A 24,913-nucleotide genomic window follows, 5' to 3' on the forward strand; every position below is an offset into this window, starting at 1 on the left:
TGTGCGAGAGCAATCTGAGCCTGAAGGATGGAAAAGCACTGACCACATGAAAAGCAGGGAACAGAATGTGCAAACCTTCTGCGGCAGGGAAGAGCTTGGCATGTCCACAGGCTGAAAGGCCAGTGAGGATGGGACACAGCGGGTGAGAGAAAGGTTATCAGTTAGGATGGGTTCGGTTGCAAGCAACAGAAAACCTTCTTAATGGGGACTGGAACCGTAAAGACATGTATTATCCCACTGAAGACGAGGCTGTCAATTACAGGGTGGATTCTGCTGCTCAACCGCATCTACAAGGACCTGCCCCTCCTATCTGCCATCCTCAGGGAGCGGCAGCATCCTCTCCCATCACGGTGCCCAAGCACCAACCTCATCCTCACCGACCAACATCAGAAAAGCAGGAAGGGTGCCTCATCTCCCCCTCCTGCCTAATTCTCTCATGAGGGCAGTGCATCTTTCCTAGAAGTCGCCAGGAGACATTCTTATCTTTTTGACTTTTAATAAATTTATTTATTTATTTTTGGCTGCATTGGGTGTTCGTTGCTGCATGTGGGCCTTCTCTAGTTGCGGCGAGCAGGGGCTACTCCTCGGTGCAGTGCACTGGCTTCTCATTGCGATGGCTTCTCTTATTGCGGAGCACGGGCTCTGGGCGTGTGGGCTTCAGTAGTTGTGGCACGCGGGCTCAGTAGTTGTGGAGCATGGGCTTAGTTGCTCTGAAGCATGTGGGATCTTTCCGAACCAGGGCTCGAACCCATGTCCCCTTCGTTGGCAGGCGGATTCTTAACCACTGTGCCACCAGGGAAGTCCACAGTCTTATCTTGAGTCCCATGGCACAGAACCAATCACGTACCCACCCTTAAACCAACTGCTATCAATGGAGTCATGGCATTACCATGATTAGCTTAGATTAACCATGGTCACATCCTGTGCAAGGGAGAAGGGCTCACCTTCCCTGAAAAAGTCACCACCTTTTTCGTGGAAAATCCCCCTTTCTGAACAAAATTGGGGTTCTGTTACAATGGAAGATGGGAGGAAATGGCTGTTAGGAGGGCAACTGCTCAAGAAGAGGGGGCACAATGAGGATGGGGAATTAGATAGGTGGGCCAGATCACAGAGAGCCTTATAAGGAGTAGCAAGGAGTCAGGATTTTATTCTAAGGATAACGAATAACCACTGCAGGGTTTAAGCAGAGGAATAACATGCGACAATTTATGTTTTTGAAATGCTGTGCTGGGTGAAGGACTGGAAGCAAGAGCGGCAGTAAAGAGACCAATTAGGAGGCTATGGTCCTAGGTCAGGAAAGAGATGGCGGTGGCCTGGACTGAAGGGTGGCAGGGCAGATGGAGAGAAGGGTGTACATCTGAGACACATGTTGGATGTAAACCAGCCAAACTTGGTGGGATATGGGCTGTAGAAGGTGAGAGGAAGGAGAAATCAGGGAGGACTCCCACATTTCTGGCCTTGCAAATTGGAGGACATGGGCGCCATTCACTGAGATGGGGGAAGATGTAGGGAGAAACAGATTTGAGAAAAGAAATCAAGAGTTTGGTTTCTTTTTACATGTTTGGGATATCTGTAGAACATTCAAATGAAAAATTCAAGTAGATAGATAGAATGGCAGGACCTACCTGAGCTCAAGAGAGGAATTTGGAAGTTATCACTATATAGATGGTATTTAAGCTTGGTAACAGGTGAGTTCACCTAGCGAGGGTGTACAGATGGAGAAACAGGCCAAGGATCAAGACGTGGACATCCAATGTTTAGACAAGAGAAAAGGAGGAATAAACGGAAAGGGGGGTGTGGGGATCCAGAGAAGCACAGCCTTCGGAGCCTAGAGAAAGGGTTTCCGAGCAGGAGAGGGTGTGGAATGCTGCTGAGAAGCCAAGATGAGGACAGCAAAGTGTACGTGGGAGTGGGCGACACGGAAGCTACCGGCGACCTCCAGGAGCTGTGAAGTGGGGTGGTGGGGAAGGACGCCAGATTGAAGTGGGCGGGAGGGTGACTGGGGTGGACAGTGGAGGCGGTGTGTGCCGACAGGACTTCTGAGTTGTTTGGCTGTGAAAGGGAGCAGAGATGGCGCAGGAGTTGAAAGACAAGGTACGATCGCAGGCAGCTTGTAGCTTTTTCAAAGATGACAGATAAGAGAGCAGGTCCGGACACTGCTGGAAAGATCCCAGGTGAGGTCTCTGAGAAGGTGAGAGCCTGGGAGCCAGAGCGCAGGTGGAAGGACCGGGCCTCGGAGTTTCAGGAGGGATGAACCCGAGCACAGCTGCAGTAGGCTCGCAGCCTTAGGGGCTGGAAGGATGAGGGGGCTCCAGTCTGATGCCTCTGTCTCCTCCCATACCTAGGTGAAGTCTGAAGTGAGATGCTGAGCTCAGGCTGAGGTGTGGGAGGGGAGGTGGGAGATCTAAAGGAAGAGAAGGGAAGAAATAGGCACCCTGCAGAGTGAAAAGTGAGTCTACTAGAGAAACAGACAAAAAATCTTAAAAGGCCATTGTCTTGAACTCCTATTTTCAGTTAGGCAATCTCCACCCAGCCTAAGGGAACACAGGGCTGAGCGGAACAAGGATCAATTGGGAAAACAGTGCAGAAAGCTTAGTTCCCGTTGTCAGGGCTCATCATTAAAGAGAAACTGGTACATTTCTATGGGGGTCTCTGGCGAGCATCTCTGAAAGGGTGAGTGCGGTCCTGTTTTGGTGAGTCAGCCCGCATTTCCCTACCAGCTTATATACAATTTCCGGGATGCTTCATCTTCATTTCCGAAGGATCTGTAATTGGCACTGGTTCTTAAGCTTGAACATAAAGTTTTCCTGTCCCTAAAGTCCCTCTGTCTAGTACTTAATGGCCTGTAAACTGCTTAAATAAACCAAAGGAGCTCCCATTTTAAGGCACCCAGCAGCAAATCCTTCTGTCAAGTGACTTTTTGTAACGCAAACAGTCTGGGCCTAGAGGTTTTCCTAAAGGGAGGGCCACTTGCATTCTGAGCTTTGTGGCCAAGAGCAAGCACAGGTGGTTTGTACTGACATCTTTTATTTCCTAGGACATTGACACACATCTGCTCAAATTAATGACTCTTCCAAGATCTCTCCCCTGACTCATTGGATGAGAACGAGAGCTCCTGGGCGGATGCGAATACAGAAGGGAGGGGGGATGCTAGCAGAGCAGGCCTAAAACAGTCTGCAACGTCTCACGATGGAAGCAACAGCACGCCACCGCTTACAACCGAAATGTTTGTCTGTGAGCATCAATCCAGAGCCACCTGGGACAAAGATAGAGAGAGGAGAAAGCTGTTGTGACAGTCCCGATCAGGGGAACTCCAGTAAGAAGGAGCGGGGAGAGGCAGGGAGAGGGAAGGAGGCAGAAGGAAGCTGGGGTGCACACTGAGTGCATCCACGGGGAACCCCGCCAACACGCTTTTCAGTTAAACTCCTGCCATGATTAGCACTATGGCTACGATGAGCAGATATCAAGAGGTAGGGCATGAAAAGGTAAGCAAGTTACTCAGAGAGAAGGTGGCCACGGACGGATGATGCCCCCCAAGGCACCAGCTCCCCTGCTGACCAGTGGCACAGCCAGACCCAGGCCCACCTGCCAGACTTTGGGAGGACGGGAGAAGGGGAGACAGATGTGGCCGATCTCCCAGTATGGTGACTGGCCTCAGTTTACCCCTCCAGTCGAGAAGGAAGCCGGTGAAGAAGCCAGATCTGTGAGTTAACCACTGAACAATATCCATCACAATTGTGTCTCTTGGCCTTAGGTTAGGGTCAGCCTAGAGGAACCCAGGGAAGGGAGGGAGCTGAGGATTAGTTAAGTCACATCATCCCTAACCTCTCGACATCTTCATTTAACCCACCTTTAAAAGAGAGATAGTGATACCCAACCCAGGGGTTGCTGGGAGAATCCACAACGTGGGTAAATCACTTAGCGCGGTGCCTGGCATCAGTAAGGACTCCACAAATGAAAGGCTACGTGGGGTCTGGGGGAAGGGACCCCGTGGCAGAGGCTGCCTCCAAAGTGCCATCAGATCCCACTGACATGGGTCACTGAGTCGTGCCTGTATCACCATATGGTCAGCCTTGGGTTCCCAAGAAGTGGCCTGAGTCCAGATCAGGAGGTCAGTAAAGTATATTCACGCATCCCCTGACTCAACTGAATCGAGTGCCAATTACATGTGAGGCACTGTGCGCAGCCTAGAAATACAGTATGAGGGAGGCAGCAGGCCAGCAGAAGGGAGCACCTGGACATCAGCGAGCAGGGACTCATCACTAAAGTTTCACCTGGAGCCGCGGACCGCAGGCCACCAGGCTGATCTGCACGGTCAAGGGTTCCTTCTGGGCAGGAAAGCAGAGCCTGCCCGATTTCATTCTATTTCTCTGGGGAAGACAAAGCCGGAGGCTATGAGGAAATGTGCCACCCAATCAGGATGAACTGAGAAACCAGGGTGTGGGGAGGGGCCTCCTAGTGCCAGCTGAAAGGAAGCAGAGGCAGGGGTAAGTGACAGCTGCTGGGGAGGGGCTGAAACACTCAGGAGAAAGAAGAAAAAGCCAATGGGAATTAATCCTTCATGGATAAAAAAGGCATTGAGACCTCCCAGGCCCAGACCTTGACTTTTGAGATAGGTTATTTCCTTGAATCAGCAGGATACATCAGTCAGAAAGAGCAGAGTCCACAGCTGACTCCGCCCCTCCTTTGCCATGTGACCCTGCAACCCTTACCTCCCTCTCTGGCCACAGGGGTTTGGGTAGAATAACTTTTGAGGCTCCTTCCCGCTCTGGTCTCCAGAAGTGATGGAGAGAAAAGCCTTTCCATGTGAAAATGCCAGCAGACCGAGCAGGGTTGTGTGTGCCTCCCTCCGGCCTTTTTGGCCATCAATACCTTTTAAATATATATTAAAAGAAACAAAAGCACTCTGCCCTGCTAAGGATGGTTGTTATTGCTAATGAGGGGCAGAGTGGGCAGAGGGGTGGGAGGCTAGTGAGACGCCCTGGGGGACCCTCTGTGGGGAAGGTCATGTTTTGTTTTCCGAGCTCCCCCTGTGAGCCAGGGAGTGCAAACAGGGAGTGCTCCCAAAGCAAACTGTATTAGGCTCAAAGTCTTTGTGCATTTTTCAAACCTTCTGAGCCCCGTCCTTCTGCAGCAGCTGCATCTAATTCTAAAGCTTGACTGGCAGCATGAGACACGGATAGCCAGTAGTGAGGAAGCTCCTAGGGCTGAGCCAGGAGGAGTTCCTGAGACTTTACCTTGGACCCAAAGCTTGCTCTCCAACCTGCTGAGCCCTCCTAGAAAGGTCTTTACTATTTAGATGGTGCCCAAGGTAGGACTTTGACCTCTGCTAGGAAGAGGCCAGGCACTGCATACCTACAGCCTGTAGACTGTTTCGATAAGCCTGGGCAATGAGTTAAATTTAGATCAGTGTTTCTCAAAGTGTGGTCCCCAGACCAGCAATATTGGCATCACCCAGGAACTTGCTAGAAATGCAAATTCTTGGGCCCCTACTGAATCAGAAATGCTGGGGAGCAATGCTGGGGACCCAGCAATCTGTGTTTCACAAGCCCTCCAGGTGATATGGGTACCTGGTAAAGGTTGAGAACCACTGAGATAGTATAATAGGTAGGGGTCATTCTTGGGCCCAACACAAGCTGTTTTAACAACTAGTGTCTTCAGGGACTTCCCTGGTGGTCCAGTGGCTAAGACTCCATGCTCCCAACTCAGGGGGCTTGGGTTCAATACCTGGTCAGGGAATTAGATCCCACATGCCACAACTAAGAGTTCACATTCCGCAACTAAAGATCCCGCATGCCGCAACGAAGATACCACACCCAGTGGTGAAGATCCTGTGTGCTGCAACTAAGACCCGGAGCAGCCAAATAAATAAATAATTTAAAAAAAAAAAAAAAAAAAAAAACAACTGCCTTCAGCTTGGCCTACTTGGTGCCTTTATGTTACGAGCCAGCTGGGCCCCACACTGCATCTGACTTTTTTGACCCTTGGCAGAGAAGGTAGTTCCATTCCAAGCAAAAGTTCCTGATGACCAAATGCAATCCATAGGTGAATGGATAAACAAAATGTGGTATATACATATATACATACATCCACATACAATGGAATATTATTCAGCCTTCAGAAGGAAGGAGCAACAAATAATCCTGAAATTGATATGGAACCACAAAATACCCAGAATTGCTAAAGCAATCCTCAGTGGAAAAAAAAGCTGGAGGCACAACCCTCCCAGACTTCAGACAATACTACAAAGCTATAGTAATCAAAACAGCATGATACTGGCACAAAAACAGACAAATCAATCAATGGACCAGAATAGACAGCCCAGAAATAAACCCACACACCTATGGTCAATTAATCATCAAGAAAAGAGGCAAGAATATACAATGGAGCAAAGACAGTCTCTTCAGCAAGTGGTATTGGGAAAGCTGGACAGCTGCATGTAAATCAATGAATTCAGAACACACCCCCACACCATACACAAAAATAAACTCAAAATGGCTTAAAGACTTAAATATAAGACAATGACTCCATAAAACTCCTCGAAGAGAACATCGGCAAAACATTCCCTGACATAAATCCTACCAATGTTTTCTTAGGTCAGTCTCCCAAGGCAATAGAACTAAAAGCAAAAATAAATAAATGGGACCTAATTAACCTTATAAGTTTTTGCACAGCAAAAGAAACCATAAACAAAACAAAAAGACAACCAGGGGACTGGGAGAAAATATTTGTAAATGATGCAACCAACAGGGGATTAATTTCCAAAATACACAAACAGCTGATACAGCTCAATAACAACAACAAGAACACAAACAACCCAATCAAAAAATGGACAGAAGACCTAAGTAGAAATTTCTCCAAAGAAGACATCCAGATGGCCAATAGGCACATGAAAAGATGTTCAACATCGCTAATTATTAGAGAAATGTAAATCAAAACTACAATGAGGCATCACCTCACACCAGTCAGAATGGTCATCATCAAAAAGTCTACAAATAATAAATGCTGGAGAGGGTGTGGAGAAAAGGGAACCCTCCTACACTGTTGGTGGGAATGTAAATTGATACAGCCACTATGGAGAACAGTATGGAGGTTCCTCACTCCTGGGCATACAACCACAGAAAACTATAATTCGAAAAAATACATGCACCCCAATGTTCACAGCAGCACTATTTACAATAGCCAAGGCATGAAAGGAAACTAAATGTCCACTGACAGATGAATGGGTAAAGCATATGTGCCCACCCCCACAACACACACACAATGGAATACTACTCAGCCGTAAAACAGAATGAAATAATGCCATTTGCAGCAACATGGATGGACCTAGAGAACATCATACTAAGTGAAGTAAGTCAGACAAAGACAAATATCTTATGATATCACTTATATGTGGAATCTAAAAAATGATACAAATGAACTTATTTATGAAACAGAAACAGACTCTCAGACATAGAAAACAAACTTATGGTTACCAAAGGGGAAAGTGCGGGAGGATAAATTAGGAGTTTGGGATTAGCAGATACAAACTACTATACATAAAATAGATAAACAACAAGGTCCTACTCTATAGCACAGGGAACTATATTCGATATCTTATAAGAAACTATAATGGAAAAGAATCTGAAAAAGAATACATTTATATACATAGATACAAATACGTATATATTGTATTTATATATAAATGAATCACTTTGCTGTACACCAGAAACTATCACACTTTGTAAATTAACTATACTTCAATAAAAAAATAAAAATTAAACTATATGGGGAAGCTAAAAAATAAATCAATAAAATTTTAAAATAAAGTTAAAAAAGAAGATGGAAGGAGCTTAAGACATTATGCTAAGTGAAATAAGCCAGACACAAAAGGACAAATATAGTGTGATTACACCTACATGAGGCAGTTAGAGTAGTCACATTCACAGAGACAGAAAGCAGAAATAGTCCCCAAGGGGCTGGGGGTGGAGGGTATGGGGAGTTAGTATTTAATGGATACAGAGTTTCCATTTGGGAAGTCGAAAACGTTCCAGAGATGGATGGTGGTGATCACACCACAGCATGTGAATACACTTAACGCTATTGAACAGCACGCTTAAAAATGGTTAACATGGAAAATGCTAAATTTTATGATGTGCATAGTTCACTGCAATTTAAAAAACAAAAACCAAAGCTCCTTGTGAGAGTTTGCCGATGCCACAGCTTCTCTGACTCATCTGCTCATAAAAGGCTCCCCCTTATCTCCAGAATGAAGTCCTAACCTTCTTTTTCATCTTGCAAGACTGAAACTCTATACTCGTTAAACAATTCCCTTTTGCCCCCTCTCCCCAGGCCCTGGCAACCAACATTCTACTTTCTGTATCTATACAGATAGACCGTATACAGACCTATACAGATTGACCGTAAACCTCATATAAGTGGAATCATACAATATTTATCCTTTGGTGACTGGCTTCTTTCACTTAGCATAATGTCCTCAAGGTTCATTCATGCTGTAGCATATGACAGGATCTCCTTCTTTTCTGAGGTTGAAGAGTATTCCATTGTATGTATATATATACATAAACCACATTTTGTTCATCCATTCATCCGTCAATAGACATTTGGGTTGCTTCCATCTCTTGGCTATTATGAACGCTGCTGCCGTGAACATGGGTGTGCAAATATCTCTTCAGACCCTGCTTTCAATCCTTTTTTCGATATATACATAGAAGTGGGATTTCTGGATCATATGGTAGCTCTATTTTTAACTTTTTGAAGAACTGCCAGACAGTTTTCCACAGTGGCTGTACCATTTTACATGCCCACCACCAGTGAACAAGGGTTCCAAATTCACTTCCCTGCCAACACTCGTTGTTTCTATTTTTTGACAGTAGCCATCCTAATGGGTGTGAGGTGGTATCTCACTGTGGCTTTGATTTGCATTTCTCTGACGATGAATGATATCAAGCATCTTTTCACTTACTGGCCCTTTGTACATCTTTGGAGGAATGTCTATTGCCCATTTCTTAATCAGGTTATTTGATTTTTTGTTGTTGAGTTGTATAGTCCCAATTTTCTTAACGTGAAACCCACCGCCCTTCCAGACTCAGCCCAGCCAACCTTTCCACTCTAATCTCTCACCACCCGCTATGCCAGCCAGCGATTCTCAGTGGGAGTGACTTTGCACCCAGATGTTTGGCAAGTCTAGAGACATGTTTGGCTGTCACAACCTGGGGACTGGAAGGGATGCTACTGGCATCTAGTGGGTAGAGACCAGGGACACTGCTAAATATCGTACAATGCCAGGACAGTCCCCACAGGAAAGAATTACCTGGCCCGAAATGTTAAGAACCCTACGCTGCTCCCTGACACCACACTCTTCCACTCGTTATTCCAAAAACCTTACCCGTGGCTTACACCCTTGACCTCCTGGAATGCCTCCCGGGCCCTGACGCCTGACTGAATCCTCCTGAAAACCCCACTGCTGCTGTAAGGCTTTCCCAACCAGTCTCGTTCATAGTAACTCCCTGACTCCGAGAACCGAAAGTTTAGCCAGTAAATACCTTGTATTATGCCTACTGCCTCCACCTCCCAGAATCCCTATCCGCCTCTGCTTGCGCACAGTAGGTACCAGATACACGCTCGCTCATTAGTCGCCAGGCAGTAAGAAAGGGAGTCGACTGGCAGGGTACTCACCTCACTGTAATACTCCAACACCAAGAACGCTCTACTCCAAGAAGCTTCTGCCGCAGCTGACCCCAAATCCAGGCACAGAGAAACCCGAGGACGGGAGGCATGCCAAGAGCACCCACTTAAGCTCTTTCCTCCCTCTGGATTCTGTGTCCTCCAGAGCAGGCCACACATGAGCAGAGACAGGCGCTCTGGACATCTGTGTCTTGTTCACCTCCGGCCACCCGCCCTCCTGAGTCCTCCAGAGCTCACAATGCAGACCCATACACAGAATCCAGGAATACGGTTGGGCAAATCCTGGCAGCCAAGCGACTGACAGCGGTTTTCACCCTGAGCCCAGCAGGGCTGGAACAATGAACACGTATCAGTTTGGAACGAGAAAGATCTCTTAATAATGCAGCCAGTGGCTCCGCAGTGGCAACCTTGTCCAACAAGGCCCCGCTCCTCTCACTCAATTCGAAAGGCAGCTCAGCAGCCTCCCTCCCTATGAAGACTTTCCCAGTACCTGGACAGGTAATCCAGCAGACCCAAGACACCACAACGTTAGGCGTATCTGCCCATCCGAGCCTCGGCCCGGCCAGCCTCAGGAAAAGACATCTTCCCCTACCCTTCACGTTTCCTCTGGTTGGTCTAAGAATCAAATTGACATGAGACATTAATAGGAGAAAAATCAAATCAAAGTTTAATAACATGTATACCTGGGAGAGACCCAGAAACACTGAGTGACTCAGCAAAATGGCTGAAACCCTCACCTTAAATACCGTCTTCAGATAAAGACAAAAGAGGGTGTTGGGGGTAGTGGTTTGGGACCTCAAAGGGGAGGAAGGGAATTCACATCGATAGGGAAAAGCAAATGTTTGGTAAGTGTTTGGCAGAGACAGTAGGACACAGAGAGGAATTTTAAGAAACAGACTTTGCTGGGTTCCCCCCCACCCCACCCCCGTCTACACTATAGTTCATACTATAGTGATCTATGCTGATAGCTCCTGTCCCGGAACAGGTCCTTTATCTACATTCTGTTAGGCAGTCGGGGGAAGGTCCGAGATTCTTCCTGAGTCTCTTGGGCCTTAAAAATATTCAAGCCTAAATGAATCCTTATGCCAAAGAGACACTTTGGGGTGGCAAATTTGCTCCCTGACACTTGCAAACAGGGTCTAGGATGAATGGGCTGGGCCTGAAGAGCTCTTGACTTGCTACACAAGTTCCCAGCCCAAGCACCTTAGCACACCCATCCCTACCTAGAACCCCCTTCTGGAGCGATCAAGATAATAATAACGACATATGTCTGATACTGTGCTAGGCAATTCACATCTGCCATCTCATTAGGTATCATTATCCCTATTTTGGGTGTCAGAGACTTGAAGTAATTTCTCCCAGGTGACACAGGCAATAAATGGCAGAGAGCTAGGATTCAAACCTTGAGCCGTCTGATCCAAAGCCCAGGTTCTTCTCCCCTTACAGTCTTATAATACAAATTACAAGCGACATTCTAAGAACCTTTTTTCCATGTCAAAACGGCTGCGTGGTTGTTTCCCTCCAACCACCCCTGCCTGGCCCGCGCTGCCTTCCCCGGGGGGCCTCTCACCCCTGATTGCCAGTGTCGTTACATTAGGCATCTTTTCAGTCCAGTTCCCATTATATCATCTCAGCCTGGCATTATAAAGCAGCCCCACCATAAACATCAGCTTGATTACAAGCAGCGACTATTGCCTCCAATAAAGAAGCATGCATAATGTATAGAGAGGCAGAAAGAGACACCTCTATATTTTCAGCTTTGTAAAGGCAAATCACCTCAATTGTTTAATCAATAATAATGCCTCTCTAACTCCTACTGTTATTATGAAGCAATTTCAGACAGAGTGAGAAAGGAGCATCACATCTGTACTCCTGTCAGGACAGACGGGGTCTGATTAGGCCGACGGATGAAAGCTCAGACCTGATGCCGGTCCACTGAAGGCCTGTGTCTGGATCCCCATCACCCCCACGCCTGGGCAGAAGAGGAGCTGCAGGGATCTCAGGAGCAACTGCACAACAGATTTGGGGGAGGCCGGAGCACAGAGATATTCACCTAAATGGTGGGGTTTGATCTAATCAGGGGATCCCTGGGGACAAGCACACTCTACAGGTCACAGGAAGGGCAGCCTTGCTGGTGGCGCTGAGGGAGGGGAGACTAGGAGTAGAGGGTACTCATCCTGAAGGTCTCACGTCACCTCTAACTCTCCATCCCTCCAGCCACTGCCAAGTTCAGACACTCTGCATCTCGCAATGAACATGTGCCTCCTCACTGACCTTCCTGATTCCTGTTTCATGGCCTCTAATTCACACTGTGGCCCTGGTCATTTACCTCAAATAAACATCTGAAGGAACAAGGGATGGCCCCTCCCTCACAGAAAGTTTGCCACTGATTCCCCTGATATATACACGAGAAAGTCCAAGCTGCTCTCTCTATGTAAAGGCCCTGCCTGAACTGGCCTTGTCTTCTTCCAGACTCCCATCAATCCTCCTACCCATGCACCTTTTCTCCAGCTGCTCCAAACTCTGAAATTTCCTGAACACCCTACACTTCATGCCCTAAAGCCTGTGCACATTCTGATCCTTCCCCTGAAATTTCACTCCCCAGATCTTCTCTTGGCAAACTCCTGCTCACCTTTAAGACCCACTGACTTGATGTCCTCCAAGGCCTTTCCCTGCTCCACCCTATACTCCTGCCCCAGGGCTCTGCTGCACCTTACACACACCTCTACCTCTGAATTCAGCACATAGCACTCTTAAGTGTCAGCTCACCTGTCTGTTTCTACGTGCCAATGACTTGTATAATGTTTGTCTCCAGCCCTTACCTCTGCCCTGAACTTCAGACTCATATGTCCAGCTGTCTCCTTGCCTAATTCTCTCAGGCCTATGGGCACCTCCAAAATATAACTCTAAACTTCCAATTCCCAAACTTGTTCTCTCCAAGGGTACCCCATCTTAGAAAGTAGCACCCTGATCCAACCAGTTAATTGAGCCAAAACTCACAGTCACACTTAATTCCTCCTTCTCCCTCATGTTCCACATCCAAAGACAAGTCCTGTCAATCCTATCTCAAAAACATTTCTAATGCAATGAACTATCAGAAAGAGAAATTAAGGAAACAATTCCATTTACAATCGCACCAAGAAGAATAAAATATCTAGGAATAAACCTACCTAAGGAGGTAAAAGACCTGTACTCAGAAAACTATGAGACACTGATGTAAGAAACTGAAGATGACACAAACCAATGGAAAGATATAATGTGTTCATGGATTGGAAGAATTAATATCATTAAAATGACCATACTACCCAAGGCAATCTACAGATTCAATGCCATCCCTATCAAAATACCAATGACATTTTCCAAAGAACTAGAAGAAATAATTTTAAAATTTGTATGGAAACACACAAAAAAAACTGAATAGCCAAAACAATCTTGAGAAAGAAAAACAGAGCTAAAGGTATCATGCTCCCTAACTTCAGACTATAATGCAAAGCTACAGTAATCAAAACAGTATATGGTACTGGCACAAAAACAGACACATAGATCAATGGAAGAGAATAGAGAGCTCAGAAATAAACCCATGCACTTATGGTCAATTAATCTATGGCAAAGGAGGTAAGAATATACAATGGAGAAAAGACACTCTCTCCAATAAGTGGTGCTGGGAAAACTGGACAGCTTTTTATTCTTTATAAAAGAATAAAATTAGAACATTTTCTCACACCATATACAAAAGTAAACTCAAAATGGATTAAAGGCCTAAATGTAAGACTAGAAACTGTAAAACTCATAGAAGAAAACATAGGCAGAACATTCTGATATAAATCATAGCAATATTTTTTTGGATCTGTCTCCTAAGGCAAAGGAAACAAAACCAAAAGTAAACAAATGGACCTGATTAAACTTAAAAGCTTTTGCACAGCAAAGGAAACCATCAACAAAATGAAAAGACAACCTACTGAATGGGAGAACATTTTTGCAAATGATATGACTGATAAGGAGTTAATATCCAAAATATACAAACAGCTCTTACTACTCAACATCAAAAAATTAAACAACCTGATTAAAAAATGGGTAGAAGACCTGAATAGCCATTTTTCCAAAGAAGACACACAGATGGAAAAGATGTTCAACATTGTTAATCATCAGAAAAATGCAAATCAAAATCACAATGAGATATCACCTCACACCTGTCAAAATGGCTATCATCAAAAAGACCACAAAAAACAAGTGATGGTGAGGATGCGGTGAAAAAAGAACCCTGGTACACTGTTGGTGGGAATGTAAATTCGTGCAGTCACTGTGGAAAACAGTATGGAGGTTCCTCAAAAGACTAAAAATAGAACTACCATATGTTTTTTTTTCTTTTTTGGCGATATTTGGGCCTCTCATTGTTGTGGCCTCTCCCATTGCGGAGCACAGGCTCTGGAGGCGCAGGCTCAGTGGCCATGGCTCACGGGCCCAGCCGCTCTGTGGCATGTGGGATCTTCCCGGACCGGGGCACAAACCCGTGTCCCCTGCATCGGCAGGCGGACTCTCAACCACTGCGCCACCAGGGAAGCCCTAGAACTACCATATGATCCAGCAATTCCACCCCTGGGTATATACCCAAAGAAAATGAAAACATTTATTTAAAAAGATATACACACCCCAATGTTCACAGCAGCATTATTTACAATAGCCAAGATATGGAAGCAACCTAAGTGTCCATCAACAGATGAATGGATAAAGAAGATGTGATATACATATGCAATGGAATATCACTCAGCCACAAAAAAAGGAAATTTTGCCATCTGCAACAACATGGATGGATCTGGAGGGTATTATGCTTAGTAAAATAAGTCAGACAGAGAAAGACAAATACTGTATGATATCACTTATATGTGGACTTTAAAAAATAAAACAAACTAATGAACATAACAAAAAAGAAACAGACTCACAGATATAGAGAACAAACTATGGTTACCAGTGGGGAGAGGACAGTGGGAGGGGCAAGATAGGGGTAGGGGATTAAGAGGTACAAACTACTACATATAAAATAAGCTACAAGCATACTTTGTATAGCACAGGGAATATAGCCAATACATCATAATAACTATAAATGGAGTATGACCTTTAAAAACTGTGAATCACTGTGTTGTACACCTGAAGCATATATTGTAAATCAACTATACCTCATCAACAACAACAACAACAAAAGAATGATAAATAGCAAAAAAGAAAGAAAGAAAACAGTCTCTGCCACATAATAAAAATGCAACAAATCTAGGACCAAAAAAATTTTTAATTAAAAAAAACACATCTAATGCAAAAAGTAATTCAGTGGAAGAAGGATATCTTTTCAATAAGTGGTGCTGAAACAACTGTATATGCATTTGCAAAAAAACAAAAAGCAAAAAAAAACCAGAACCTTAACTCAAACCTCTCACTACATTAAAAAAATACCTCAAAATGGATCATAAACTGAACTTTGAGAGGAAAACATAGGAGAAACTATTTGTGACCTTGGATTAGGTGATGAGTACATAGATACGATACCAAGAGCACAAACCATAAAAGAAAAAATTGAGAAATTTTTAAATCAAAATTAAGAACTTCTGCTCTTCAAAAAGCACTGTCAATAGAATAAAAAGAATCCAAAAGGATTAAAAGTAGGGTCCCAAAGAGATATTTGGGATATCAGTTTTACAGCAGCATTATTCACAATAGCCAAAAGGTGGAAGCAATCCACGTATCCATGAACGGATGAATGGATAAACAAAATATGGTCTACACACACAATGGAATATTATTCAGCCTCGAAAAGGAAGGAAATTCTGATACTTACCACAAGATGGATGAACCTTGAGGGCACTATGCTAAGTGAAATAAGCCAGTTACAAAAGGATAAATACCGTACGATTCTACTTAATGAGTAGTCAAATTCATAAAGACAGAAAGTAGAATGGTGGTTGCCAGGGGATGGGGAGCTGTTATTTAATTGGTACAGAATTTCAGTTTTCAAAGATGAAAAGGGTTCTACAGATTGGTTGTGCAATAAAGTGAATGTACTTAATGCTACTGTACTGTACACTTTAAAAAGTTTAAGATGGTAAAAATTATGTTACATGTATTTCACTACAATTTTAAAAAATAGAAACAACAAAATTTAGACCGTCAAGATAGGATTCTCAAAGAATCTCAAGAAGAAGCAGCGGTCTTCTGGAACTATTCTCTGAATGACAACAGAGATGTGGTCTCTGATTTTTAAAATTATATATTTAGTCTTTAGTCTTGGTTCTGTTTTCATAAATATACTTGGTTTTGTGATTTAATTAATTAATTTATTTATTTATTTATTTTGGGCTGCATTGGGTCTTTGTTGCTGCGCATGGGCTTTCTCTAGTTGCAGCGAGCCGGGGCTACTCTTTGTTGCAGTACACGGGCTTCTCACTGCGGTGGCTTCTCTTGTTGCAATGCACGGACTCTAGGTGTGCGGGCTTCAGTAGTTGTGGCATGCGAGCTTCAGTAGTTGTGGCTCGTGGGCTCTAGAGTGCAGGCTCAGTAGTTGTGGCACACGGGCTTAGTTGCTCCGTGGCATGTGGGATCTTCCCGGACCAGGGCTTGAACCCTTGTCCCTTGCATTGGCAGGCGGATTCTTAACCAGTGTGCCACCAGGGAAGCCCCTGGTTTTGTGATTTAAATGAGAGAGAAAGTGAGAAAGACACAGAGACAGAGAGAGAGAGAGGGAAAGAGAAATCACAGACTGGGAGAAAATTCTTGCAAATCACATATCTGAAAAAGGACTTGTATCCAGAATATATAAGGAACTCTCAAAATTCAAAAAAAAAAAAACAAAAAACCAAACAAACAAGAATACAGGAATGTATGAAAGACTTAAACAGATATATGACCCAAGAAGATATAGTGATTGAAAATAAACAGATGAAAAGATACTTACAGCTTTAATCATCAGGGAAATGCAAATTAAAACCACAATGAGATACCATTATATATCTATCAGAGTGGAAAAAATTGTAAGGACAATATCAAATGCTGGTGAGAATTCAGAGAAACTGGAACTCACATACATTGCCAGTGAGAATGCAAAATGGTACAGCCACTCTGAAAAACGGGTTGGCAGTTCCTTATAAAGTCAAACATACACTAAGCAGATGACCCAGCAATCCCACTCCTTGTATTTACCCAGGTGAAATGAAAACAGGTTCACGTAAACACGTGTACGCCAATGTTCACATTCAGCTGAGCTTTACTTGAAATTGCCCAAAACTGAAAACAACCCAAATGTCCTTCAAGTGGTGAATGAATATAGAAGCTGATATTTCCGTAGAACGGAATACTATCTAGCTGTAAAAAGGAGAGTGAGCTCTTTAGATATATAGCAACATGGATGATTCTCGAACACGCGATGCTAAGTGAAAGAATGCATTATGCTAAGACTCCATCTGCTATATACCCTATGATTTCATTTATGTGACTCTGTAGAAAAGGCAAACCTATGGGACAAAAAGAAGATCAGTGATTGCCAGGGATGGAAGACAGGGGAACGGATGACCCAAGGGGCACAGGGGAGTTTGGCAGGTGATGCAATGTTCCATATCTTGACTGTGGTGGTGGCCACACGATGACATTCGGTTGTCCAAACTCCCAGAACTTTACACTAAACAGGGCAAATTTTATTGTATGTAAAGTGTACCTTCATAAAAAAAAAAGACAGCACACATATCTGGAATGTGCCCAACAGGCATCTGCTGTTGCCAGGGCCACTCTGTTCAAGCCTCCATCAGCTCTCACCCAGCCTACTGCTACCCATCGCCTCTTAACTTTTCCTCCCCTCTAATTTATTCTTAAAGAGCGGTCAGAATTACTTTTCGCAAATATAAATCAGATTATGTCTCTTCCCTGCTTAAAACTCCTCCAGTGCCTTCCCATCTCTGTTTAGAATGCAATCCAAATTCTTCCCAGGCCCAAAGAGCCTGCTGGCGCTCTGGCCTCCCCACACACCCTCCCCTTTGTCGGCCATGAGCCAGCCACTCTGCCATCCTCTGTCTCTCGAGGACACCAAGCATGACCCACTAGGGGACTCTGCTCCCGCCTAGTTCCCCTGCGCTGGAGGCTCTACCCTGACCTCTGTCTTACCTTTCAGGTCTGAGTAAATGTCAGTAAATGTCTCTCGCTTAGTTCGTCGCACCTCGTCATCCTGCACCCTAACCCCTCATCCAGCCCAGGGCTGTCTTTTTTTTTTTTATTGAACTATAGTTGATTTACAATGTTGTGTTAGATTCAGGTGTGCAGCAAAGTGATTCCGTTTCATATATATATGTATTTTTTTTCAGATTCTTTTCCCTTATAGAGTATTACAAGATATTGAGTAGAGTTCTCTGTGCTATATGGTACATCCTTGTTGATTATCTATTTTATATATAGTAGTCTATATCTGTTACTCCCAAACTCCTAATTTATCCCTCCCCCCTTTCCCCTTTGGTAACCGTAAGTTTGTTCTCTATGTCTGTGAGTCTATTTCTGTTTTGTAGATAAGTTCATTTGTACCATTTGTTTAGATTCCACATATAAGTGATACCATATATTTATCTGTCTCTGTCTGGCTTACTTCACTTAGTATGATAATCTCTAGGTCCATCCATGTTGCTGCAAATGGCATTATTTCATGCTTTTTAATGACTGAGTAGTATTCCATTGTGTATATGTACCACATCTTCTTTCTCCATTCATCTGTGGATGGACCTTTAGGCTGCTTCCATGTCTTGACTATTGTAAACAGTGCTGCATCGCGTTCTGATAATATTTATTTACCACTGGTCACCCCCGCTCCACAAGAGTACCATCATGCTGAGTTTATTCACTTGTAAATCCTCAGTGCCAGGACAGGTCGTGGCACACAGTGGGTGTTCAATTAATGCTGTTTGGGCTGTTATCTTCAGGGAGGAGTCTGTCTCTGAGCCCTCCTAGGCACTCACGGTGGGGCTGAAGTAGAGAGGGTCACTCAGACGTGAGGAAAGAACAGCACTGCCCGCAGGATCCCCTACCCGACTCTGGGTGGAGTACATAACCTGGAACTTCCACTAGCTGGTTAGTGACACAGCTCAAACCCAGCCCGTGGAACTGGTGGCATTAACAACCCTCTCTGAGGCTCTACAGAGATGGGTCAAGCTGGAGCCATGCAAGAAAGGAAGGAATACACAGCAGGGCAGTACCAGGATCCTCTGGCCTCCTTGGCCCAGCCCATCCCTTAGCCCTGCCCACTCCCAGTAAGACAGGCTGGGACCTGGAACCCTTTGCTGCAATGCTTGCACCTGGACAAATGTCTCCTCAAGCAACAAAATACAAAGAAACTATAAGGGACTAAAAATAACTGCACACATGCACAGCTGGGGCAAATTACGGACAAGATACAAAAAGACCACAAAGCCAACTGCCACTTTCGAAGAGCCAGGAGCAAAAGCAGGGTACTGCATATGCCCCTGCACACAGCATCACCTAAGGGGTGGGCAGACCACCTAAGCCACCCCTGGACACACCCCTACGCTCACCCCATATAAGGAACCAGTTCGTCCCACCTTCCCCACCGTGGAAGCAAGCGAGTGAGCAAGGGAACCTGTTACTTGTTCTCACACCCTCTTGCTGCAGCAGGAGCCCCAGAAAAGCCTTGCCTGAATTTCTTGTCTAGCCGCCTATCAGTTTCTACTGATTAAGGAGGCCAAGAGCCCTGATGGTAACATTAGGTTCCAGGGCTGAGGGGCAGCTGCTGAGCGCTTCTCGGATTAAGAATCTGATGAAAATAGCTGTACTGAGAGCCAGGCGTGTGTCTGACACTGCGTTAGGCATCTTTCAGAGAAGGGAAGGTGGCTGGCGTGGCTTACTAGGTGTCTGTATGTCCTAGAAGCTCTAGCCACGTTGTCTCATTAACACCCACGACAACCCTATGAGGTTGGCAATAGCATCCTCATCTTTATGTGACCTCAGAGAGGTCATGCATTTTGTAAGTGGCAGAGCCTTTTGGACCTGTGAAAATTAATAAATGGAAACCTCATTTAAAACGGAGTCAGGAGGCCAGAAGCGGGCGCTCTCAAATCCTGCTGCTCAGGTCAACTGCATGCCCCACAGGCACCATGCACTCCCAAACAGGAGATGCAACTACTTTACTCTGCAAAGGAAGAGTTTCTCCTTGCTCAGCAACAGCCCAGCCAATGAGAAGCCATCACTGCCCTGAACTCCTACTTCCATCCAATGAACTTTCATTTAGAACAGCCCCTCCCACCTCCCCCCTTTCCCTATAAAATTAGGTTCCCTTCCTTTATTCTCTGGACATGCCTGTGGTTCCCCATAGGCTGCACATTCTGAGTTGCAATTCTTGGCTGTTGCCAAATAAACCCATTTTGCTGGTAAAGTAACTTGCTGTTTCAATAATTTAATTTTTGGTTTTTTTTTTTTTTTTTTTGCCACCCAGCATGTGGGATCTTAGTTCCCCAGTCAGGGATCAGACCCATGCCCCCTGCAGTGGAAGTGTGGAGTCTTAACCACTGGACTGCCAGGGAAGTCTCTGTTTTAATAATTTTAGATGAATAGAGTCCTTGTCTAGAGCTGGTTCCATCACATGCCTAAGGGCAACTCTACACACATCCTCTCTCCAGCTTCTTGGGGAGTATTAATTCAGCACGTCCTCAATCTAAGAGTGGGGGAGCAGACCAGAGCCCAGAGAATCCTGCTGCTGTTGTAACATCGGGCCTCCCCTTTGTTGCCCCTGGGCTGTGCCCACTTCTGTCCCTTCATATTCTCATTTCCTGTCTCCTGTGAGAGCAGACTCACAGCTAATGAACCAATGTCCCTGCCCTCGGGAAGACAACTGGTGCCCTTCTGTCTCCCTGCCCCCGGCCTTGTGGCTCCCCTTCTCCTGCCCCCATCTCCCTATCTGCCCCGTGTCTCTCCCTTTGTCTCTGTCTGTTTCTTTGCCCTGTGCGTGCGCGCGCGCACACACACACACACACACACACTTGCACACTGCCACCACCCCTTTTCCAACTCACTTCCTTCAACTGTTGAATTCACTCTGCCCAGAGGACAGGACCATGACAGATTAAGCCTCTGGATAACCTGCTGCAGGGACTCCAAGAGATCAAAAGACTGTCTGGGCCGCGGCTGTGGTCCCCTGGGCTGGAGCCGAGGAGCCTGTGCACCACGCAGGGGCTCGTGGCCACCTGGACACTGCTCCAGCATCACCCCTCTTCATGAAGCTCTCAGCCTTGCTAAGTACATACCAGTCCACCCGTTGGCCATGGCTGCACACCTGGTCACCGGCGGGGAAGGGCTCTGTCCAGCAGGTGCTCTGGGCCAGATCAGCTGCCGCCCAGTAGTGTGGTTGGGAAGGGCTAGAGAGGCGAAGGCAGGAATTGACATAATTTCACGTCTGGCCTTTCCTAGCCGACAGGCAAAATGACTCTGATATCCCCTAGCTCTCTAAATTAGCTGTATTTTACAATCCCCCGTCTGGCAGGAAATGTCCCATTAAATCTTAATGATCTGCCTTCCGACAAACTCCCCAGGCCCTCTGTCCCCTGGAGGACACCGAGCCCTGGAAAAACAGGGTGGGGTGCTGGTTGGGGAAAGGGGGAGATGAACACCCAGGAGATGGTGTCCGGAAGGGGCTCCCAACACCCTTCATTGGGCAGCTGTCTTCAGAACAGGAAGTAAGAAGGTCCTTCTGAACCAAGAGCTCTCCATCATTCCACGTGCTTCACAGGACCCAAACCTCCCTCTCTCCTCTCAGGCCACAGCCTACCCACCTATCTGAAGCCCGCCTGGCCCCCTCCATCCCAGGCGCCTGCTTCTGTCTCTAGGCTACAGAAACCAACAGACTCCAACTCCACAAGGCAGAGAATTCGGGACAGAGCTGCACCCTGCCCCACTTTCCATGCACACAGCCCCGGCCAGGGGAGAATCTCTCTGTGAAAGAAAGACGCCGCATGACCTTCAGGATTATTCAAATATTAACTACCTGGATAAACAGTTTCTCCTATATTCTCATTACCACCTCTCTGGCTGAAGCTAAAGTGCAATATTTCTCTTTTATATCCAGAGTGAAGATGCTTCTGGTGGCTCCTGGGGAGAGGGGAAGGATGACGAGAAAGAGAAAGAGAGGTCAAGCTTAAGGGAGAGCGAGCAGGATCCTTCCAGGTCCCTCCTCCCCCAATACAGGCAATCTGGACGCCCAGCAGGAGTTAAGGGGAGACCTTTAGCGGGAGGCTAAAGGCCACCCAGGCCAAACAACAGCCAGCATTGTCACTGGCCCAGCACAGACTGGTGGTCACAGAGGGGTCTTGGGAACACAGGCTCATGAGGCTCCATCCATCCACCTCCAAGAGCCCCTTGCATGACCTTGACCTTGTCATCACTTGGGCCTGCTTCTCAGGAGGCACCACCACTTGCCCCTGGCCAGAAGGGCTGTCCATGACCATCAGAGCTGTAAGCAGTGCTCCTCCTCAACGACCTTCAAGTAAACACTGCACGTTCTTGGCTGGACCCTTTCTTTTCTCTCTTTATTCTCTTGTCTCATGTAACCTTTGGTCTCCACCAGGCCAGGATATGAGAAAGCTAAGCACAGGTGTGTGATCCCTCCCTGCTTCCTCCACCACCCCTGGCCACTCAACACTCTCCCCAGGTCAGTAGCACCTGCTTCTCCACACTCCCAGCGCGCCCTAGAAGGGGAAGAGAAAAGGGAGGCCTCCGTCCTCCTGAAGTCCAGCCTCGCCCAGGAGAGAAGACAAATCCATTACCAACCCGCATTATCACAGCCCATTTTAAAGTTACTACTGTGGATTCTGAAGATATCGACAATGAGGAATCCTATCATCCCACTAATTAATTCAGCAATCTCCCTGAAATAACAGGAGTTGTAATTGCAATTGCAAACTCACCCCTCGACCACCGGCATCAACTAATTAAACAACCATCAGCCAGTACCAGGCTTTCATGGGGAAGAGGGTCTACACCTTTTCATAGCTGCAATTAGGAGACACATTCAATAATCAGAATGAAATACAAATTTACCCAGGAGCCCAGTAAATTATGGCCATTCATACTCTGTTTTCCTACGGTCGCCTCCCAGAAAATGAAAAGGGGGCTGCATCTTCCAGCTGCAGCAGGACGCCACCTGGACCACCTCTGAGCTGCCCCTCAGGGTCCTCCTCAACAGCTCTCTGCTGCTCAGTTCAGAAGCGCCAGGCAAAGTGTGAAATGTGCTGGATGCCCACGCCTAGTTCTGCCAGCATCCCAGGGGTACGCAGCAGGAGGTCAGAGTGGCTGGAGGCGAGAATCGGAGTTGTACACAGTCGTGCCTGGGTGGGTGTGTGACGCACACGCCCCAAACACACACTCATGCTCTCAAGAGCACAAGCCCTTCAGAACACCCTTTGCATTGTCTGCAAAAATGCCCCAGGGCGGGAGAAAGGCTTGGAACATGGGGGGAAGACCCACAGGCCAGAGGGAAGAGATGCAGATGAGTTTCAGGAGGAGCCACTGAATAAGGTGTGAAAATTAAATCAGGCAAAAGGCAGTGGCTGGGCAGGGAGAGGGGAGGAGAGTTGTGAGAAGATACACACGGAGAGATACCAGCACCACCAAGGCGTCCTCGGCCCACCACAGGCTGAGCGGAAAACCTGCAGTCTTCAGAATTTGCAAAAACGCTCATGTCCTCAAATGGAGGGAGCAAAAGATCCCAGCATTAAAGCACATAATCGAATCATCTCAGTTGGTCTACCTGAGCGATCCTGGGCATGGCAGGGCTCTCTGAAGTCGAGAGGGTTCCAGAGCACGGCGCCTGTTCGCCCCTTCCAAGAACTCCCAGATGGCAAAGCAAGAGTGATTGACCAAAAGCACAGGAGAGCTTTAGGAGAAATTCAAATGAAGGGGTTTCTTGGCAGAAGAAACTGGAAACTCCTTGTGGTCGCGGGCTCCTTCCCTCTCACTTAGTAGAGACCTGGGCACATAGTAGGTGCTCAATAAATACACGTTAAGTAGAGGGGCTGGTTTCCGGGACACCTCTCTACTCAGTGGGCACTGCGCGGAGACGCAGAGGAAAGAGCCCCCCTCCCTGAATACTGATTGACAGAGTGCTTCATGGACCACAAGTGATGCTCTCAGAATGTGTTCGTTCATTCATCCAAAAACATTCACTGAGCGTCTACTCCACACCACCTGCGTGCCAGGCACCAGGGGCTCCATATGAGCAAGACAGGCAGAGCCCTGCCCTGACAAGCCCACAGAGCCAGGGAACAAACGGCCAGGAAGAGCGAGAAATGCAGCAATAAGGAGGTAGAGGGTTACAGCCTCCCCCAGAGGAAGAGAATTCAAACTGAGACCTGAGGAATACATAGCAGGGAGCCAGGTGTCTCCATGCCCTCATCTGTAAATGGAAGTAACAGGAATGCCTGCCTCATAGGGCTGTTGTGAGAATCAAGGAGATGATGTACGAAGGTGTTCTACCAGGTCTGGTGCCCGGCACACATGGCTTAAGTGTTTGCTATTTCTACTACTACTACTTCTACTACTACTCTTATTATTATTACTATCATCCCCTCTTCGGGAGAAGACCTCTAACTACAGAGGTCCATCCTTCCCAGAGGCTTAGTCTCAGATGCTCTTCCCAGCACCGTGCCCTGCCCATTTAGGCATAATCACACAGTGTGGCCCACTGTTCAGTTCAAGCAGCATTTACAGAGCCCCTACTGCACACCTGGCACAGGCTGGGGTGTGTTTTGGACTTGCTCATGAGAAGCTTATGATAAGGGTGGAGAGAAGACACACAAATTACTAAATCTCATATTTCCCAGACTATCCCGGACGCACTGGTATTGGCCCTGGAGGTGAGAGGATTTGTCAGGCGATGTTCTCAGGACTGGAAGGCCCTCCCAGGGCAGCAGCTCCCAGCCCGTGAGCCAGCGGGGATGAGTCAGCAGGAGCCCCAAGGCCTGGCCATCAGCCGCCTTCTGTCTGGGCCCCTAGGATGTAGAGGAGCCAAAGTGAGAGGCACCTCCAGATATAAGGGGCTGGGAGAGGGTCCTGAGCCCCAAGCCCTGGGCCTCGGTGGCTCCCTGGCTCCCAAGTCAGGCCCGTCCACAAACGGTGCATGGCGGCCAGGACCAGGGCCTGCTGAGTCCCAGTGCAGCGTCCCCCCACTCCTCCTTCCTTTCCTGGTCTGCCCTCTTACGTA

This window comes from Grampus griseus (assembly GCF_964374135.1).
Source record: "Grampus griseus genome assembly, chromosome: 8".
NCBI classification, from domain to species: Eukaryota; Metazoa; Chordata; class Mammalia; order Artiodactyla; family Delphinidae; genus Grampus; species Grampus griseus.